Genomic DNA, 20,576 nt, shown 5'->3' on the forward strand with positions numbered 1-20,576 from the left:
AACACTGACTTTCGATAAAGCTGTGACATTGAGTTACACCCAGCTTTGTACCTGACCTTCTTGAATTTCCACACAGACATTTTCCTGAAATATAAAAATGAGAACAAATAATTTATAATGTTTCTATTGCTGAAGTTTTAAATTCATTATCTTAAAGCATGATAAATTAAAAGCCTAGATCACCAAAGCTGGATCAAGTCTACATTACAGCATGTTCCTTGTTGACTAGATTGACATTTGATAGGAAGGTGGTCAAGCTGTCCTATGTAGAAAACCCAAGTCCTCACGAATAAAAAGGATGCATTCTCCTTACATTGGGCTTGATGCTAAGCCCAAAAAGAGCTGATTTAGAAGAAAAATAAAGGGATGTAACTCAACAGGTAACCTGAGAAACACCCTTAAAAACACCCTAATGGAGCAAATCATCATTTTAAGACTTCTGCTGAAAATCCATATGCTTGTACAGTTAAACACAGACACAAATTGAAAACAAAAGTCAAAAAAAGCACTTGCCAATTCATTCATTCCTACATATGATCAAAAGCAAAAGAGTCAAGCAAACATATCATTAATATTTATTTTATAATTTAAAAGGTAGTTGTGCCAATGAGGATACAAGCTTAGAAATCCAAATACAAATTTTTAAAGTTCTAAAATGTGTGGTATAATGGCTCACAGAAAGAAGGAAGGTATACCCATCCAATCACTTGCTCTAGGCTGGCTGTGTCACATGTAAACATGCAAAACATGCTTCACTTCAATACAGGGTGTACTTTAAAGTTCTTAAAGATTTATTTTGCATTCATTCACTTTTTAAACAAATATTTATTGAGTGTCTACTATATGCCAGATTCTGTTCTAAGCTGTATTTAAACAGATGTTCTAAAGAAAAGTAAAGGTTCACAATCAAATAAGTTTGTGAACTATTTGGGGTTAAACACACTGCAACATTTCCTAGTAAATACACATGTACACATTGTGACTCCTTGGGTATGGGCTATGTATGCAGTGTTTCTCAAACCTATTTGATCAGGTTCGGTCAGTCACTTTATTGGTGGGTTAGTTGTTGGATGGTTGTTTTTTCCCCTCAGAGACAGAAAACAAACAGAAAGCAATAGAGAGAGCTATCAAGACTCCATATGAAGAAGCACTTTGTTCTAAAGTCAGAAATATCTGTAGATAAAATGACTTCCATGGAAGATAGACAAGCCCTTTCCTATCACTAATAGTGTTCAAACAAAAGCCAAGCTGCTCTGTGGTAAGGATGCTAGAGAGAAAAATCAAGCATATAGTTGATTGGAATAGATTATGTTTTTCGTATCTTTTAGAATAAGATTTAATACTATATTCTCAGTGACAGCAAGTTATTCTAGGAAAAGAAAGCAAAAAGTCTGTATACTCATGAGTTTGGAAGGGGTCGGTAAGGGAGGTAAGAGGAACTTAGTTTTTATGTTCCAAATTTTAAATTAATAGAATTCTGAATCATATTCATTTGTCTTGTGATTTGTTTATATTTTTACCTTAAGAATATGTAAATGTTCATCTTCAATATCCAAGAATCCTCTATAAGAAGGAAGAGATTGGAGACTTAAGTGAATATTATTCCTTCAGTAAATTAAATTGGATTAAGCAATGTGTGGGGTTTTTTTCCTGTAATGAATGGTTTCCTTGTGAAATTATTTTCAGTATGGAAATCAGTGTGTGGAGATATGTTGTTAAATGCTCCAGAAAGATTATAGAAAATCTGTTGTAATATCCTATTGTCTCATTATGCAACAACACAGAAATTAAGATCACAAATGCAAAATAAAAATTTCCCAACAAGCAATTATTAACAAGGAAACTTTCTTTGGTAACAGTTCAAAAAACTTGAAATGTAAGATACATTATGAGTAGTTACAAATACAGGGTCAAAATTCTTTCAGCCTACTCTGTCAGAGTGAAGCCTCTGCTAAAAAAAGATTTTGTTTTGTTTTGTTTTGTTTTTTGAAACAAAGTCTCACTCTGTCGCCCAGGCTGGAGTGCAGTGGTGCGATCTTGGCTCATTGCAACCTCTCCCTCCTGGGCTCAAGCCATGCTCCAACCTCAGCCTCCCAAGTAACTGGGACTACAGGCGCATGCCACCACACCCAGCTAATTTTTCTATTTTTTGCAGAGACGGGGGTCTCCTTATGTTGCCCAGGCTGGTCTGGAACTCTGGGCTTAAGTGATCCTCCCACCCTGACCTCCCAAAGTGATGGATTACAGGCCTGAACCACCACACTCGGCCAAATGATCTTTTAAGAATTACTTCTCTCAGAATCTTTGCCTTCATGATTTGAGTACATATCACCATTCCAGGAATTTAACCCAGACTAAGTTTACTAGTTACTCCTATGGGGTTAATGATAGTTTTAAAATTAAGTAAATTGATATCTATAAGCATTCCCATTTTATAGAAAACATTTTTACTTCAGATTCTAGAGTGTAACAGCAATAATTCCAACCCTTGAGCTTTATTTCACAGTGACACTCTCTCATGTCCATTTATCCAACCTCTCTGGGTTTTCTATTCATATACAATAGAATGATATGGGTTCTGAACCAGGCTGCACACACATGCCACATCATCCAAGCACTACAGAGCCATAGCAAATAAACTACTTAAAAGAGCAAATGCCTCTTTTCTCACATGGTTTCCTAAAAATAAATAAGAGGCAAAAACAGAGCACAAACAAATAAAAATAGAAAGGGAAATGTCAGCCAGAAAGGTAGTCTCTTCTATGGCAATAAACTCATTGCCACCACCTATATGAAAACAGACTGAGAAAGTGTAGTAAATGAACAATAGTTACCATTTGCTAAGCAAATAGTATTTACCAAACACTATACAAGGCACTGTATATCAGCTTCTCTGGTCCTAACAACAATCGTCCAAGGTTGATAGTAAAACACTTATCTTGCAGACAAGTTAACAGGCTCAGAGAGGCTACCATTCATGTCCTTATTCATTTGAAAGACTCACATTGAACAAATGCCAGGTGCCAGATGCCAGGCACTGTTTACAGGCAAAGTAGAATCTAGTAGGGGATTTAGAAAAGCTTTTACCATGTCATCTATCTAGTTCCCTAAACTTCAGAGAGGTCATCTAAAATCTGTACTCAGAAGGCTATACTCAATTTACTAATGCAAATTACTAACTAGATATGACTCCATAACCTCCCATTTTCTTCAAGGATAGGTTTCATCCCAAACCATGTCGACAATGTTTATATAAACTCTTTCGCAAGAAACCCCATTATTTTTACACCCTGAAATTCTCAACAATGATGCTTACTTTTAGCAATGATTTCTTTAAAAGTTCCCTATTTCTGATGTGCAGAACAGATAAAATTAGGTTTTGAGTCCTAAATCCTGTGCAAGGCAGATGGGATTCTATGTGTATATTTTTTCCCTTTCAATCTGAACCTCAGATACTCTATACTATCTGTAAATAGTAATGACTTAGCACATGCAACAAATTGAAGTGTTGTCTTGACAAATGTTATGCTTTAAAAGGTGAAACAAATAAAAGAGTAATTCTGAAATTATCACAAAATGAATTCCCCATTGGACCACAGTAGAATAATCTATGCAGTGCTTTGTTCTGCAATAAAGGTACAATATAAAAGACATGCATAATTCTGTGCTAACAAAATAAAATCAAGATTTCATACTAAATCCTTTTCCTGCTAACACCTACTGGAGCCTCCTTCCAATCTATTGTGTAATTCAATTCACCAAATATCCACTGGGTTCTTGTTTGCCCCTCTCTGCGAGGTGCTATGGCCCATGGGAATATAAACAGAGTTCCTCACCTCATACAGCATAAAAATTAAGAGAAGATACAAATATTTATAAACTACTGGCCATAATATAAGGCAGTATAGTACACACTAGAATAGAAATATGCAATATAAAGTATGGAGAGAGGAGAAATGAGGATGGGAGAAAAGGGAAGGTTTAATAGATGATGAGACATGTAAGATTGGTCTTCAAAATTGATTAGGATTCAAATACATGGTGAAAGAAACAAGGCATCAATATTGGAGTAAGTGAAAGAATCAGGGACTGGATAGGCACTGATATGGTTTGAGTATAGAGATAGGATGGTCTAATTAAAGCTAGAAAGCAAGACCAGAAGCAAAAAGTACAGGATCTTGCATGCTGCCAGGGAAGGAAAACAGGCAGCTTCTTTTGAAGAAGCTCTGAAGCATCTGATTCAGCATCACTGACTTAACACAAAGGTGTTGTACAGGCAGTCAACCCCTGCAACACAATGGCAAGGATGTAGGAACTGGTGGTTTCTATAGTGAATTAGCTACCAACTTTTGATATAACCTCAGGGAATTCACTGAAGGTTCCCTATGACTCAGATTTTGTACAAGCATGTATACAACAAAATGTGTGGGAAGGAGAAGGATAAAGGAAATGTAAGAGGAAGGCTCTCTCTAATCAGTTATAAAACTCCAAACAAAATTGACCTGAATACTATTCTAAGATGCTAAGTACTATTCTATTCAATTGTTAACATTTCTGAAATCTGGATGTGTCTTAAATCTGAATGGCATCATTATATTTGATTCAGTTTTTCATTTTTCTGTCCAAAACCCTATATTAAGTACCTTAGAACCAAGCAAATACAACTATAAAAAAAGCAAATTGAAAAGATAAATTCCAGTCTCTTTGCAGCTGACATACGTATGATACATATGTATATAAATATATTTGTTGTAATAATATTAGCCAGGAGTTCAACTATATTCAAGTCATATGAGTCTACCTCATAAATCATCTTACCTGGGATAGTCTTGGGGAACCCATTGCTCATAGTCACTTTCCCAAAGGAAAAAGTAAAACTATCTTTATTTATAAATGATATGATCTTGCATATAAAAAACACTAAAGAATTCACACACAGATAGACACACACACACAAAAAAAAAACTGTTACAACTAACAAATTCAGCAAGGGTGCAGGATACAAGGTCAAGATACAAAAATCAATTTTATTTCTATCGTACAAAGCATAAATGCAAAACTTATACTCTTGAGACTATAAAATATTATTGAAAGAAATTAAATATCTAAGAAATCAAAAGCCAATCCATGTTCATATCTTGGAAGATACTATTATTAAAGTAGCAATACTCCCTAAATTGATATACAAATTGAAAAGAACCCCTATCAAAATTTTAGCTCGCTTCTTTCTTACAGAAATTAACAGATGGAACCTAAAACTCATATGGAAATGCAAGGGAGGCAAATTAACCCAAACAGTCTTGAAACAAAAGGCCAAAGTTAGAGAACTCACACTTCCCAATTTCAAAACTTAGTACAAAGCTACAATAAACAAAAAAGTGTGGTACTGGCATAAGGATGGACATAAAGATCAGTGGAATGGAATAGAGAGTCCAAAAAAATCAGACCATATATTGAGGGTCAATTGATTTTTTTGTACAATTTAATGGGGGTACATGTAAATTTTTGTTACTTCTATATAATGTGTAGGGATGAAGATGGTATTTAAGGTGTCTTGGGTACCCAAGTACAATACATTTCCGTTAACTATAGTTACCCTACTCTACCATGAAACATTGAATTTATTCCTTCTAATTGTATGTACACTTTAACCCACTTCTCTTCATCCTCCGCCTTCCCCAGATTCACCCTTTCAGTCTCTGTTATCTGTCTTTTCATGGTCTACCTCCATGTGATGAATTTTTTAGCTCTCACATGTAAGTAACAACCTGCAATATTTACCTTTAAGCCTGGTTTATTTCACTTAAAATAATGACCTACAGTTTCATCTATGCTGCTGCAAATGACATGATTTCATTTTTTATGACCAAATATTCCATTGTGTATATATGCCACATTTTCTTTATCCATTCATCCATTGATGGACACTTAGGTTGATTCCATATTTTTCTATTGTTAATAGTGCTGCAATAAACATATGAGTGCAAGTATCCCTTTCATATACTGATCTATTTTCCTTTGGATAGATACCCAGTAGCAGAATTGCTGGATCAAATGGTAATTCTATTTTTCGTTTTTTGAGAAATCTCCATGGTGTTTTCCATACTGACTGTACTAGTTTACACTCCCACCCGCAGTATATAAGAGTTCCCTCCTAATATCCCACTGCCCTCCACTCTTCATTCCTTTTTCCTTTATATTACTAATATAAAAAGACAGGAATGTAAAATCTGACCGCACCATGAATGGCATAGTAATCTCTGTGACCTGCATGTACACCCCAGATGAGTTCCTGGAAGAAACGATCAACACCTGTGGTGCCTAACTTGAGACATTTCTTCGATTGTTCCTTATTCCTGCTTCAATTGACAAGGCCATTGGACATTGTAATCAACCCTGGCCAACCTAACGACTCCACACTCTTTGACCCCCTCCCAGCTTGGCCAACCTTGTGACTCCACACCCTAGCTTGCAAACCTACAGCCCCCTCCCAGCTTGCAAAACCATCAACTGTAACTTCTATAACTTTCCACTCTTTACCCCAAACCTATATAATCAACTCCTATCCCTCCACCCTCCACTGATGCCCTTTTTGGCCTCAGCCCGCCTGCACCCAGGTAAATAAACAGCCATGTTGCTCACACACACACACACACACACACACAAAATTCCCTTTCTTCTGCATCCTTGCTAACGTGTTATTATTATTTTTTGTCTTTTTAATAATTGTCATTCTGACTGGGGTAAAATGGTATCTCCTTGAGGTTTGGTCTGCATTTCTTTGATGATTAGTGATGTTGAGCATTTTTTATATACCTATATGTCTTGTTTGAAAACTGTCTATTAATATCCTCTGCCCACTTTTTAATGGGATTTGGGCTTTTTGTCCTGTTGAATTGTTTGAGTTCCTTGTAGATTCTGAATATTAGTTCCCTGTCAGATGAAGAGTTTGCAAATATTTTCTCTTTCAACAGATTTTTCTCTTCATTCTATTAATTATTTCTTTTGCTGTGCAGAAGCTTTTTGTTTACTTACATCCCATTTAAATTAAATCCTCAAAATAAAAGTAAACATTTTTATTTTTGCTGCCTGTGTTTTTCAGGTCTTAGTCATAAATTCTGTGTCTGAACCAATGTCCAGGAGAGTTTTCCCTATGTTTTCTTCTAGGATTTTTCTAGATTTAGGTCTTACGTTTACATCTTTAATTCATCTTGGGTTACTGTTTACATATGGTGAAAGATAGGGGTCTAGCTTCATTCTTCTGCATGTAACTATTCAATTTCCCAGCACCATTTATCAAAGAAGGTATCCTTTCACCAATGTAAGTTCTTGTCAGCTTTGTCAAAGACCAGTTGTCTATAAATATGAGACATTATTTCTGGGTTCTCTATTTTGTTCCATTTGTATATGTGTCTATGTTTATACCAGTACTATGCTGTTTTTGTTTACTATGGCTTGGTAATACATTTTAAAGCCAGGTAATGAGATGACTATAGATTTGTTCTTTTTGCTCAGAATTGTCATGGATATTTGGTCTCTCTTTTGGTTCCATATGAATTTTAGAATTGTTTTCTCTAATTCTGTGATGAATGACATTGACATTTTGATAGGGGCTATGTTGAATCTATAGATTGCTTTGGGCAATATGGTTATTTTAATGATATTAGTTCTTTTGTTTTATGAACATTGGATGTTTTTTCATTGGTCTACATCATCTTCCATTTTTTTCATCAGTGTTTTATAGCATTACATGTGGAGATCTTTTACCTCTTTGATTGAATTTATTCCTATTTTTGTAGGTATTGAAAATACGATTTCCCTTTTTTCATTCTCAGATAGATCATCATTGGTGTATATAAATGCTACTGATTTTTGTATGACTTTGTATTGTGCTATGTTACTGAATTCCTTTATCAAATCTAAGCATTTTTTGGTGGAGTCTTTAGGTTCTGTTAGATATAAAATGATATCATCAGCAAAGAGGGACAATTTGTCTTCCTCTTTTCCAGTTTGGAAGTCTTTTCTTTCTTTCTCTTGCCTGATTGCTTGGCTAGGACTTTCATTACTATGTTAAACAGGAATGGTAAAAGTAGGCATCCTTGACCTGTTCCAGTTCTTGGAAAGTCTTTCAACTCTTCCCCATTTAGTATGATGTTAGCTGTGGGTTTGTCATATATGATCTTTATTATGTTGGAGTATATACACCACATTTGTTGAGTGTTTTTATCATGAATAAATGTTAAATTTTATCAAATGAGTTTTATGCCTCTATTGTGATGATTGTATGGTTAACGTCCTTCAACCTGTGGATATGATGTATCATGTTTATTGATTTGTGCATGTTAAACCATTCTTGCATTTCTGGTGTAAATCTCAGTTGATCATAGTATCTTATATTTTTGATGTGCTGTGAGATTCAGCTTGCTTGTATGTTTTTGAGGGTTTTTGCATCTATGTTCATTGATGATATTCGCCTGTAGTTTTCTTTTTTCTATCTTTGTTGGTTTGATATCAGGGTGATGTTAGACTTATACAACAAATTAGGGAGAATTTCCACTTCTTTGAATTTTCAAAATAGTTTGAATAGGATGGTTATTAGTTATTTGTACATTTGGTAAAATTTGGTTGTGAATTTATGTGAATTTATCCAGTCCTGGGCTTTTCTTTTTTAGGAGACTTTTTATTACTGATTCAATCTCACTACTCATTATTTGTCTATTCAGATTTTCTATTTTTTCCTGATTCAATCTTGGTAAGTTATATGTTTCCAGGAATTTATCCAATTTACTCTTGGTTTTCCAGTTTGTCAGCATATAGTTGTGCATAATAGTCCCTGATAAGCTTTTGTATTTCTGTGGTGTCAGTTGTAATGTCTCCTTTTCATTTCTGATCTATTTTTTTTAATTTGGGTCTTCTCTCTTCATTAGTCTAGCTGGCTGTTTATTAATTTTGTTTATCTTTTTGAGGAACCAACATTTTTCTTGATCTTTTTTTTTAGTCTCTCTTTTCTTTAGTTCTGCTATAATCTGTGTCATTTCTTCTGCTAATTTGGGGTTTGATTTGCTCTTCCTTTTTTATTTCCTTGAGGTGCATTGTTAGATTGTTAGTTTGCAGTCTTTCTACTTTTTTGATGTAGACATTTATTGCTATAAACTTCCCTCTTAACACTGCTTTTGCTGTCTCCCACAAGTGTTGGTATGTTGTGTTTCAACTTTCATTTGACCCAGTAATTTTATTTCCATTTTAAGGTTTTTATTAGCCCAATGGTCACTCAAGAGCATGTTGTTTAATTTGATGTATTTGTATGGTTTCCAAAACTCCTCTTGGTATTGACTTCTAGTTTTATCCCATTGTGATATGGGATATGATTTTAACATTTGTTAAATTTGTTGATACTTCTTTTGTGGCATAACATGGTCTATCCTGAAGAATGTTCCATGTGCAGATGTAAAAAATATATATGCTGCAGTTATTGAACAGAATTTTCTATAAATGCCTGTTAGGTCCACTGAGCCTAATGTATACATTATTATTTTTTTTACTTTTATTTTAGGGTTTGAGGTACATGTGAAGGTTTGTTATAGAAATAAACATGTGTTGCAGGGGGTTGTTGTTCATACTATTTAATCACCCAAGTTTTAAGCCCAATAGCCAATAGCTATTTTTTTTTTTGGCTCCTCTTCCTCTTCCCACCCTCCCCCTCACGTTGACTCCAATGTCTGTTGTTTCCTTCTTTGTGTTCATTTCATTTAGCTCCCACTAATGTACAGTGTAAATCCAATGTTTTTTTGTTGGTTTTCTGGCTAGGTGATCCATCTAATACTGAGAGTGGGGTATTGAATGCCCCACTATTATCATATTGTAGTCTATATCTCTCTTTAGATCTAGTAATATTGCCTTTATGGTTCTGGGTACTTTAGTGTTGGGTATATAAATATTTCGAATTGTTATATCAAATTACTGGATTGATCCATTAATTATTATATAATGACCTCGTTTCTCTTTCTCTTTTTTTTTTTTTTTTAACTGTTTTTTTGGTTGGTTTATGTGTTTTGGATTTTTTTTGTTTGTTTCTTTGTTTTTGAGACAGAGTCTCTCTCTGGCACCCAGGCCGGAGTGCAGTGGCATGATCTCAGATCACTGCAACCTCCACCTCACAGGTTCAAGCAATTTTCCTGCCTCAGCTTCCCACGTAGCTGAGACTGCAGGGGTGAACCCTCACACCTGGCTAATTTTTGTATTTTTCATAGAGACATGGTTTCGCCATGTTGGCCAGCGTGGTCTCAAACTCCTGACCTCAAGTGACCCACCCACCTCAGACCCACAATGTGCTAGGATTATAGGTGTGAGCCACTGTGCCCAGCCTTATTTTTTTCTTTTTACTGTTTTCGACATAAAATCTGCTTTATCTGATATATGCACAGCTATTCCTGGTTACCTTTGGTTTCCAATTGAATGGAATATATTTTTTCCCTTCCTTTATTTACATTGTGTCTACCTGTTTCTTTACTGGTAAGGTGAAGCCATCCAGGCTTCTGTCCTTCCATTCACTTAAGGCCCAAGGGATCTTTAATTAGCCGCGGGTGAATGTTGCCACGCCTGGGAATCACCCTTCAGGGAAGCGGGTTCCCCTCTGGCCCAAGGCATGTCCAGAAATGCCCTCCCAGAGGCAAGGCCTGGAATCGGGGACCATATGAGCCCTCTTGGTGCTCTATCCCACTGTGGCTGAGCTGGTAAAAGTCCAAGGCAGTAAAGCCCCCTTTACTTTTCCCTCTACTTTTCTCAAGCAGGAATCTCTCCACATAGCCACCACAGCTGCAAATGGGTTGGGTCTCACTTGAAGCCATCACATGTCAGAGTTTCACCCAAGGCCCCTGGCATACTACCTGGGTATCACAACTGGTTATTCAGAGCCCAAGGTCTCTGGGTATCACAACTGGTTATTCAGGGCCCAAGGTCTCTTTAGTCAGGAAGTGATGGATCCTGCCTGGATAGGCTTTTCCCCTTCAAGGCAGTAGTTTCCCTTATGGCCCAAGGTGTGCCTAGAAATGCCATATGGGAGCTAGGGCCTGGAATGGGGGCCTTATGACTCTGATTGCTGCCCTATGCTTCTGTGGCTGACCTGTTATCCAAGATACAAGACAAAATTCATCTTTACTCTTTCCTCTCCTTTCCTCAAGTGGAAGGAAGAGGTCTCTTTTGGAGCTGCAAGCTGTGTTGCCTGGGGTTATGGGAGAGGTAGCACAAGTACTCCCTTAGCTTCCCTGGCTGGTGTCTCAGTAAAGTCATGTGTTCCCCAAGTCCACTGGCTCTGAACCCAACTCTGCACTAGGACTTGCAGTCCTTGTGAACTAGACTGCCTTTCAAGGTTATTGAGGGTCCCAGAGTACTTCACCCCATGGTGGCGAGCTTGCTGGAACTCAAGTTCCTACTGCTGGGATGGGTTATTCCCCTCTGGCTGAAGCTGGCCTGACTACTCCCTTTGTGGGTGGGCATCAGCTGAGTTCAGCCCAGTTTTACTTTCCACTGTGACTAGGGCAGCACTGAGTTCAATGCAAAGTCTCACAATTTCTGTGCTCTCCCTCTCCCAAGTTTACAGATTACTCCATACTGCAGAGATGTGGCTACTGCAGAGCAATGGGGGAGGGATAGCATTTGCAATTCAAACTGTCTTTCCTACCCTCTTCAGTGCCTCTTTCAGTAATATGAAGTGTAAACCAGGTACTATGAGTGCTCATCTGATTTTTGGTTCTTATGCGGTGCTTTTATTATTTATATAGTTGTTGAATTTCGTGTTCCTGCAAAGGGTATGATTAGTGGGGCCTTCTATTCTGCTATCTTGCTCTGCCCCTCAGATTAGTATCTGTGTTCTTTCTCTTTCTCCTTTGTGTGTTTGCTTAATCAGTGAGTTATGTGTTTTCATGTGTTTTTATAAGGGTATTATAATCTTTTTTCATTTGATTTTTGTGAGTACATAGGGGTGTCTGTGTGTGTGTGTGTGTGTGTATGTGTGTATACACACACAGGTACAAGAGATATTTTGATACAGGCATACAATGTGAAATAAGTACGTTGTAGAGAATGGGGTATGTGTCCCCTCAAGCATTTATCCTTATTATTACAAATAATCTAATTACATTCTTTAAGTTATTTAACAATATACAATGAAGTTATTATGACTGTAGTCACCCTATTGTGCTAACAAATAGGTCTTATTCATTCTTTCTTTTTTTGTACACATTAATCATCCCCCCTCCCCCAATCCCCCATGCCCTTTACAGCCTCTGGTAACCATCCTTCTACTCTCTATGCCTATGAGTTCAATTATGATAGTGAATGTAGTACTTGTGTATCCAGGTTTAGGATTCCCTTGAGCATTTCTTTTAGGGCCAGTCTGGTGGTAGCAAATTTCCTCAGCATTTGCTTTTCTATAAAATATTTGTCCTTCATTTATGAAGGGTAGTTTTCTGGATATAGTATTCTTGACTAGTATTTTTTTTTTCTTTCAGCACTTTACATGATCATCCCATTCTCTACTGGCCTTTAAGGTTTCTACGAGAAATCTGCTGTTAGTCTGATGGAGTTTCTTTTACACGTGACTAGACATTTTTCTTTTGCTATGGTTAGAATTTACTCCTTATCTTTGACTTAAGAAAGTCAGAATATAACGTGCCCTGAAGAAGTCCTTTTGCATTATATCTTCCTGGGGATCACTGAGCCTCCTGCATCTGAATACCTAAAATCTCTTCTAGAATTGGAAAGTTTTCTTCTATTATTTCTTTAAATAATTCCTAATCCCTGGCTAATCCCTTCATTTTCTCTTTGCCCTCAAGGATAATGATAATTCATATATTCAGTAGCTTTATTTTGTCCCAAATGTTCCAAAAAATTTCTAGTTCTTTTTTTATCTCAATCTCTTTATTTTGTCTGTTATTTCAAAAGAAAGACCTGTCTTTACGTTCCATGATTCTTTCTTCTGCCTGATCTAGTGTATTGTTGATGCTTTCAAACGTATTTTGTATTTCTTTCAACTAATTCTTGAGTTCTAGAATTTCTATTTGGTTCTCTTTTAAAATATCTGTCTCTTTGGTAAATTTTTCATTTGTACCCTGAATCGTTTTTCTGACTTCTTTGTATTATTTTTCAGAATTCTCCTGTATCTCACTGAACTTCTTTGAAATTAATATTTTGATTTCCTCCCCCCTGCCTTTTTTAGACAGGTTCCTGCTCTGTTGTCCAGATAGGACTACAGACATGTACCACCATGCTTGGCTTATTTTAATTTTTTGTAAGAGATAGGGTCTCACTATGTTGCTCAGGCTAGTCCCAGTCATTGGGGTTCAAGTGATCCTCCAGCCTTGGCCTCCCAAAGCACTAGGATTACAGGCATTAGCCAGCATGCCCAAGTGGTATGCATTGATGTTGGTGTTGGCTGCAATATGCTGACCAAGCCAGTCACAGGCCTGCAGGTAGCACTTGTAGGTAGGTGTCAGCTCAGGTGGTAGTAGCCAGGAGTTCAGACCCTACCTCCAGCCCCTAGGAGGAGGGTTCAGGTGCCCAAAATGGTGGATTGGGTTGTTTAATCCTCATTCCTCCAGGCTATGTGCTCTGTCTCAGAGGGTGTGGGCAGGCTCGTACTCAGGCCTCCAATGGTGAAAGCAGGCACTACCTGTGGTGGGTAGGATCTGGGTGATCTTCAGGTTTTGGACAGTGTTTGGGGGAAAAGTGGTAGCAGCCATGCTAAGGCCCTGTCACTGCAGAGCGTGGGGCTTTTGGTGGCCACAATCTGAGCTGGTGGGTGGTGAGCACATGTACCTCTCACACTCCAACCCCAGTAGGGCACACTCCCCAGCTCTAGCAGTGGTACCCCATTTTTAGTTTGTGCCTCAGCCCCAGCTACAGGATCCCCTACCTAGTTCATGACTCAGTCACAGCCACAACTCATGCTTCACTGATGTCCCAGCTCAGTCCCAGTGGTCCTCGCTTTCTAGCACTAGCAGCTGCAGTCCATGCACTTGCTTCTCAGCTCCAGCTGCAGAAGTTCATTCCCAGCTCATCCCCAGTCTCTGAGCATGCCTATCTTTGTGCCCCAGGGTAGTGTACACTGACAGCATGTTGGCAGTTACCAGCAGGCTGATTCCCTGGTTTCTAGCAGCAATAACACCTCAGTCCCAGCACTGCTGGATCCCAGGACAGGGGACAGTCTGTTAAAGGCAAAGATTGCAAATGCTGTCTTGATGTAGCCACTCAAGACTCAGAACAGGTGTGGGTCCCAGTGCTAGTTCCTTCCCTGGAGCAGTTCATCTCATGGTCTCCTGGCAAATCCTTATGTTTGTTTCAGGGTTGGAGAGGATAGAGAGCCTCCTTCATAGCTAGGATTGCATGATTACATAGTGAGGATGTGAGCCACTGAAAGTCTTTCACTTAACCTTTCCCTGCATTGGGAAGTCACTCCCAGTTCCCTGCCAATCCCAGCCAAGCAGACTGCCTCTCCTGCTTCTCTTTCCTTGATTTTGGTGTTTTCTGTCACTCTTCTGTTAAAGTTCAGTGTTCTTTCTTGGATAATATATACAAAATGTGTGATTGTCTACACACTATTCATTTTTTCTAAGTGAGGGGGGCAAGTATGAAATGTTTCTAGTCAGCCAATCATGAAGCCTCTCTCAAATGACTTTTGACAAGAACAAATAAATTCATTTGGGAAAAGAACAGTCTTTTCAAGAAACAGTAATGAGATAACAGAATATCCACATATATCATAGATATGTCATATATAAAAATTAACTAAAAGTGGATCAAACACCAAAATGTAACAGTCAAAACAATTGAAATATTAAAATATAGAAGTAAATATGACCTTGCATTTGGCAAAACCTTCTTATTTATACATTACGTCGAAAGTACAAATGTTAAAAATTATATAAATTGGGCTTCATCAAAATTAAAACTTGTGCTTCAAAAGATACTAAAGAAGTGAAAAGATGGTGTACAGAATAAGAGAATATATTTGCAAATCATATATCTGATAAGGGACACGTATCTAGAATATAAAGAACACTTACAAATCAATAACAAAAAGAAATAATTGAGTTAAAATGGGCAAAATATTTGAAGAGACATATCTCCATAGAAGAGATACAAGTGGTCCATGAGCACATGCAAGGATGCTCAACGCCATTTAGTCATTATGAAAATGTATATGAAAACCACAATGATACCACATCACCCCCAAGAGGATAGCTATAATAAAAAAGATGGACAAGAACAAGTGTTGGTTAGTACATGGACAAATTGGAACCCTTATACATGTAAAAGTAAAATGTTACTGTAAAATGTAAAATGGTTCAGCACCTATGGAAAAGAGTTTTGCAACTCTTCAAAAAGTTGCACATAGATTTACCATATGACCCAGCAATTCTAGGTATACACCAAAGAGAAATGAAAATGTATGTCTACACAAAAACTTATACACAAATATTATTAGCCACATTACTCATAAAATCCAAAAGGTGAAAATAAGTCAAATATCCATTGACTGAAGAATGGATAGACAAAAGTAGCATATCCATTCAGTGGAAAATCATTTGGCAATAAAAAGAAATAAAGAACTAATACATCCTACAACATGCATGTATCCTGAAAACTATGCTAAGTGAAATAAGCCAGATACAAAAGACCAAATAGTGTGTTATTTCATTTCTATGAAATGTCTAGAATAAACATAGAGAAAAAGACAGTAGATTAGAGATTACTTAGGGTTAGGAGAATGAGGGAACTTGGGAAATGATAGTTAAAAGGTATAGGGTTGCTTAGAGGAGTAAAAAAATGTTCTAAAACTGATTGCAGTGATGGTTATGTACAACTGTGAATATGCCAAAAACATTTAATTTAGATGGGTAAATTGTATCATACTTGTATTATATCTCAAGCCATTACCAAAAAAGTCAAGGAAAATTTTGGTATTTATACGAAAAACGTTCATTTGAACAATGAACGTACTTTTTCCACTTATCTTTTCCAAAGAATTTAATCATTTGAAAAAGAGACATAAAAGAGAAAAATACCAAAAACATAAGAAGTAGGCTACACTTTTGGAAATGTATGCTTAGAAAAAAACTACAATGACATCACAGCACCAATATGTCATATTTGGGCATTATTATCTTACACACATTAAATTCTTATTTTTTTGCACAAATAAGTATTTCCTATAGAGGTCATATAGCATACTCCTTATGAGCTGTCACTCCAGAAACAGATTGACTGGATTCAAATTCAGTACCACTCGGTAGTTCTGTGAACTTGGGCAAGCTACTTAAACTCTGTGCCTCTTTATTGGTAAAGTAGAAAAAAATGGAAGCACCTATTTTGCAGAGTTATTGTAATGAATAGGTTGTTCATATATGCAAAGAACTTACCTTAGTGTATGGTAAGTGCTCAATAAATGTCCGCCATTATTATAAAGAAAAAATGGCATTACAATTTCAAAGGTTTCATGTAAAAATGAGCATTCGTGCAGTGGCAGACAATGCCTGTTACAAAGGGTAGCTAGTCAGACAAGAGCAGGTCAGGAGAGGGACACCTTCCCCACCATGAATGTCAGGCCACCATCAGGTGATGATCAGATGGTTATTAAACTGTCTCTCTAAAATAATTATTGTTCACAGCCAGTGTCAAGGAAAGGCAGTCTCCCAATAAACAGAGACATCTGAAACTGGTGATCAGCAGCTCCTGATAAGATCTCAGGAGTTGGGCAAGTGGGCTAATGCATGCACATTAAGAAGCAAAGTGGTGGAGTTTAACTGGTATTATGACCTTATAGGGACATTTGACTGGTAAGGGAAGAATGTCTCAAGTGAGGATTCATACGATTTCAGTAAACACACTGTGCATGCTCCCCTCCCAAGTGCTAGCAGGCCACTGCACATGTAAACAGCCCACCTCAAGGGAAGAACCAGGGGAGAAGAAACACAAGACCCCAGAAGCATGCCAACATATAAAACCCCAAGACCAAAGGTCAAATCACACATTTGATCTCTCAAGTCACCCACTTGGCCCTCTTCCAAGGGTACTTTACTTCCTTTAATTCCTGCGCTAAAGCTTTCTAATAAACTTTCACTTCTGCTCTAAAACTCGCCTCATTCTGCCTTACGCCCCTCAGCCGAATTCTTTCTTCTGAAGAGGCAAGAATTGAGGTTGCTGCAGACCATACAAATTCACAGCAGGTAACATGCTGAGTTTATTAGCATTATAGTTCTGCAAAGATTTTAATTCTGCATCACCTTTCCCAAACAATCACAAAGAACCCCAGAACCAGAACACCACTCCCACCTTTTCCCCCTTTAGGTCATCTGGGGATAGGGTAATGGGTCATGTTTCCTGATCATATCTCAGGTCTTGTGTACAAGAAAAACTCTTACATTAGATATATTTGAATCTAAACATTGAACTTCTAAGTTTGAAAAAGAGGAGCTCCCCTTATTGGTCATACGGGAAACTAAAATTTCTGAAAAGCCTTCTAGTACAAAATACAAAAACATGGTGAAAAAAATAAAATTAAATCCTTTTTGGCCAGGCGCGATGGCTCACACCTATAATCCCAGCACTTTGGGAGGCCAAGGCAAGTGGATCACTTGAGGTCAGGAGTCCAAGAGCAGCCTGGCCAACATGAAAACCCGTCTCTACTAAACAATACAAAAATTAACCAGGTGTGGTGGAGGGTGCCTGTAGTCCCAGCTACTGAGTAGGCTGACGTGGAAGGATGGCTTGAGCCCGGGAGATTGAGGCTGCAGTGAGCTGCGATTGCACCACTGCACTCCAGCCTGGGTGACAGAGCAAGACCCTGTCCCAAAAAATAAAAAATAAAAAATCATTTTAAATGCATGGATAAGCTGGCAAGAAAGACAAGAAATCCTCAGAGGCCAACACCAATACTTAGGTGAATATCTTGTGGGAGAAGCCAACAAATAATAGCAGTTGCCCCTGGGATATCTAACAATTCCCACCTTGGCGCCAATGGTCATGCATTGGTGAGGATTCAAATCTTACAGTGGTGGGAATCAGATCAGAGAAAATATAGTATGATATCTGTATAAACTATGGATATGATAGAATTTTTAAAGCAAGTTGGAAGAAGCACACAGTATAAAATAAATGACTGATTATGCTACATTAAAAATTTTCATTTATTTCCTCAAAATACATGATAAAGAAAGGGATGATGAGACAGTCCAAATCTGAGGGAAGATAATTGCAACACATGTAACAGCAAAGAATTAGTAATTAATATCAAGGATGTGTAAAAGATTATAAGTCAATAATAAGAAAAAGACAAACAACCCCATAAATACCTGGAAAAAAATAACACAAGCAGGCATTTTACAAAAGAGGGAATAAGAATGACCAATAAACACTTGAAAAGATGCTCCACTGCATTTGCAGTGCGTGGAATGTAAATTTCGAGGACGGTAGTGTAACCTCTTATACTCACCACTTAAGCAACATTTTTTTAAAAATCTGACATTAGCAAGTACTCACATGTGCAAAAACATCATTACAGATGTGTTTTGCTTTTGGATTTGGCTCTTACCACAGATTTACTTTTCATTTTTCACAAAACATCCGTTTTGAAGGGCCACCTTGAAATTATTTTAGTCATAACTGAAAGAAAACATACCAAGTAGCATTTTACCCCTCTAGAGCTGAAGGGTGAATATGAATGACTTGACACAAACAATCTAAAATGGAGAAACAAAATCAGTTAGATGTGGCAACAAAGATCAAAGGAACTCTGAGATTGCATTAAAGACATGTATAATGTCAACTCAAACTTTTAGTGTTTGCCTGAGCGCCTACTATGCATTCAATGTCATTTTACCACATGCTTACACAGCACATAATAATGAATAGTTTCCATATCTGAAAAAAACATGCACAGATCTGGCTGTTCTCAGATGCTCCGACTTTTAAGTGTGTTTTAAAGGAAGGAGACATAGGATTATTTTACCCTTGGTAGCACAAAGTGGAATTCTAGAGGAAGATGTGAAATGTAAGGAAGGAATGAGAGGATGGAAGGAAAGAATAGGAACATAAAACAGGAATCCACAGTTCCACACAAATTTAACTATTTCTTTCATGTGTTTTTCAGCCACTCTAATCATTCATGTACTTGTTTCTTCAACAAACCTTTCTTAGGCTTCTGTCTTACGCCAGGCCCTGTGCAGTGCTGGGGATAGATACAGAAACCAGTTAGACAGTGGCCTGGACCTCCTGGGGCTCTTCATCTAGAAGCAGGAAGCAGTGAAAGCCCAGAGTGATAAGTGTCACAACAGTATTGAGCCCAGGATACCAAGAGCACACAGTGAAAGGACATCAGCGCTAAACTGATGAAATAGATCATGTATTTAAAAAATGAAAAAAATGGTTTTATATTTAACCTATGCCAAGTACCTCCTGGGATGCTTTCAGCACATAACATTGAGTCACAACTTCAGGTGCTTTTAGATGAACCACTATATCAAATTTTCAGGTCCTGACTCAATATTATATTAAGCTTACAATATTATCTTAAGTATATTTTCCAAGGACGATAGTGAGCTCCCTCATTTTTTCATAGACCAGGCATGTTTGTGTGTGCTGCAAATAAAGGGAAGGTATTCATTTCTGTAACTTTTGTAAACATCAACATTTAAACATATATGTGTGTTCATATAGTGCACAGACATGAAAATATTGTTATAATTAAAATGGAGGGTTTTACAACTTTACTCTCCATTTATTTATTTTTTATAATTTTAATTTATTTTTAAAGGTCTCTCTCTGCCACCCAATCTGAAGTGCAGTGGTGCAGTCATAGCTTCTTGCAGCCTTAAACTCCTGGGATCAAGCGATCCTGCCATCTAAGCCTCCTAAGTAGCTAGGACTATAGGTAAGCGCCACCACGTCTGGCTAATTGTCTCTGTGCGTGTGTGTGTGTGTGTGTGTGTGTGTGTTATTTTTTTGTAGAGTGTCATGAAAATAACTGCCTCTGAGAATTAACTTCCTTGGATGATTTGTAAAACACGGTTAAAAAGAAATCTCTTCATCCCACATTTTGAATATTCCAGAGTATTCCTTAACAATAGAAATGTGGGGTAAAGGCATGTGAAAGGGCATTATTTTATTCATCCAAATCATCACCATTCAGTACCTGCAGTGTAAATGAGTAGGGGCATGTTTGAACATGAGCTTAAAGAAACAATACTCCCTGACCATTATAGCCACAGCCACCACTAAATATTTCTAAACATACTATCTTAGCAATAGATAAATATTTACATTAATTCCTATTTAATTTTTTATTACGGCATCAGATCTTTTGAGAGTAGCTATTTAAAGCACAAGCTACAAAAATAGACAAGATGACCCACTAACATCAGAACTCACAATATCCATGTAGACATGACTAAATGCCAGATCTCCTATTCAGTGGCTATCCATCTCTTCTTGGGTTCATAAAATCTAATTTTGAAATGTACAGAATCTGCAATGGTAAATCCAATTAAAATGACTTACTTTAGTTTATAATGCATGCAGAA

General features: G+C 37.3%; 1 long non-coding RNA gene across 1 annotated transcript; it reads left to right on the forward strand.

The window, feature by feature from the left end:
• The first annotated feature begins 7,978 nt into the window (after positions 1–7,978).
• Positions 7,979–20,362, forward strand: LOC116543040. The gene is made up of 4 exons (XR_004265450.1): positions 7,979–9,352; positions 10,747–10,749; positions 17,639–17,645; positions 20,352–20,362. It is a non-coding gene; the product is annotated as an uncharacterized LOC116543040 (long non-coding RNA).
• Positions 20,363–20,576: the final 214 nt, after the last annotated feature.

Source organism: Sapajus apella, unplaced genomic scaffold, assembly GCF_009761245.1.
Source record: "Sapajus apella isolate SASKATOON/1434 unplaced genomic scaffold, GSC_monkey_1.0 scaffold179, whole genome shotgun sequence".
Taxonomy (NCBI): Eukaryota; Metazoa; Chordata; class Mammalia; order Primates; family Cebidae; genus Sapajus; species Sapajus apella.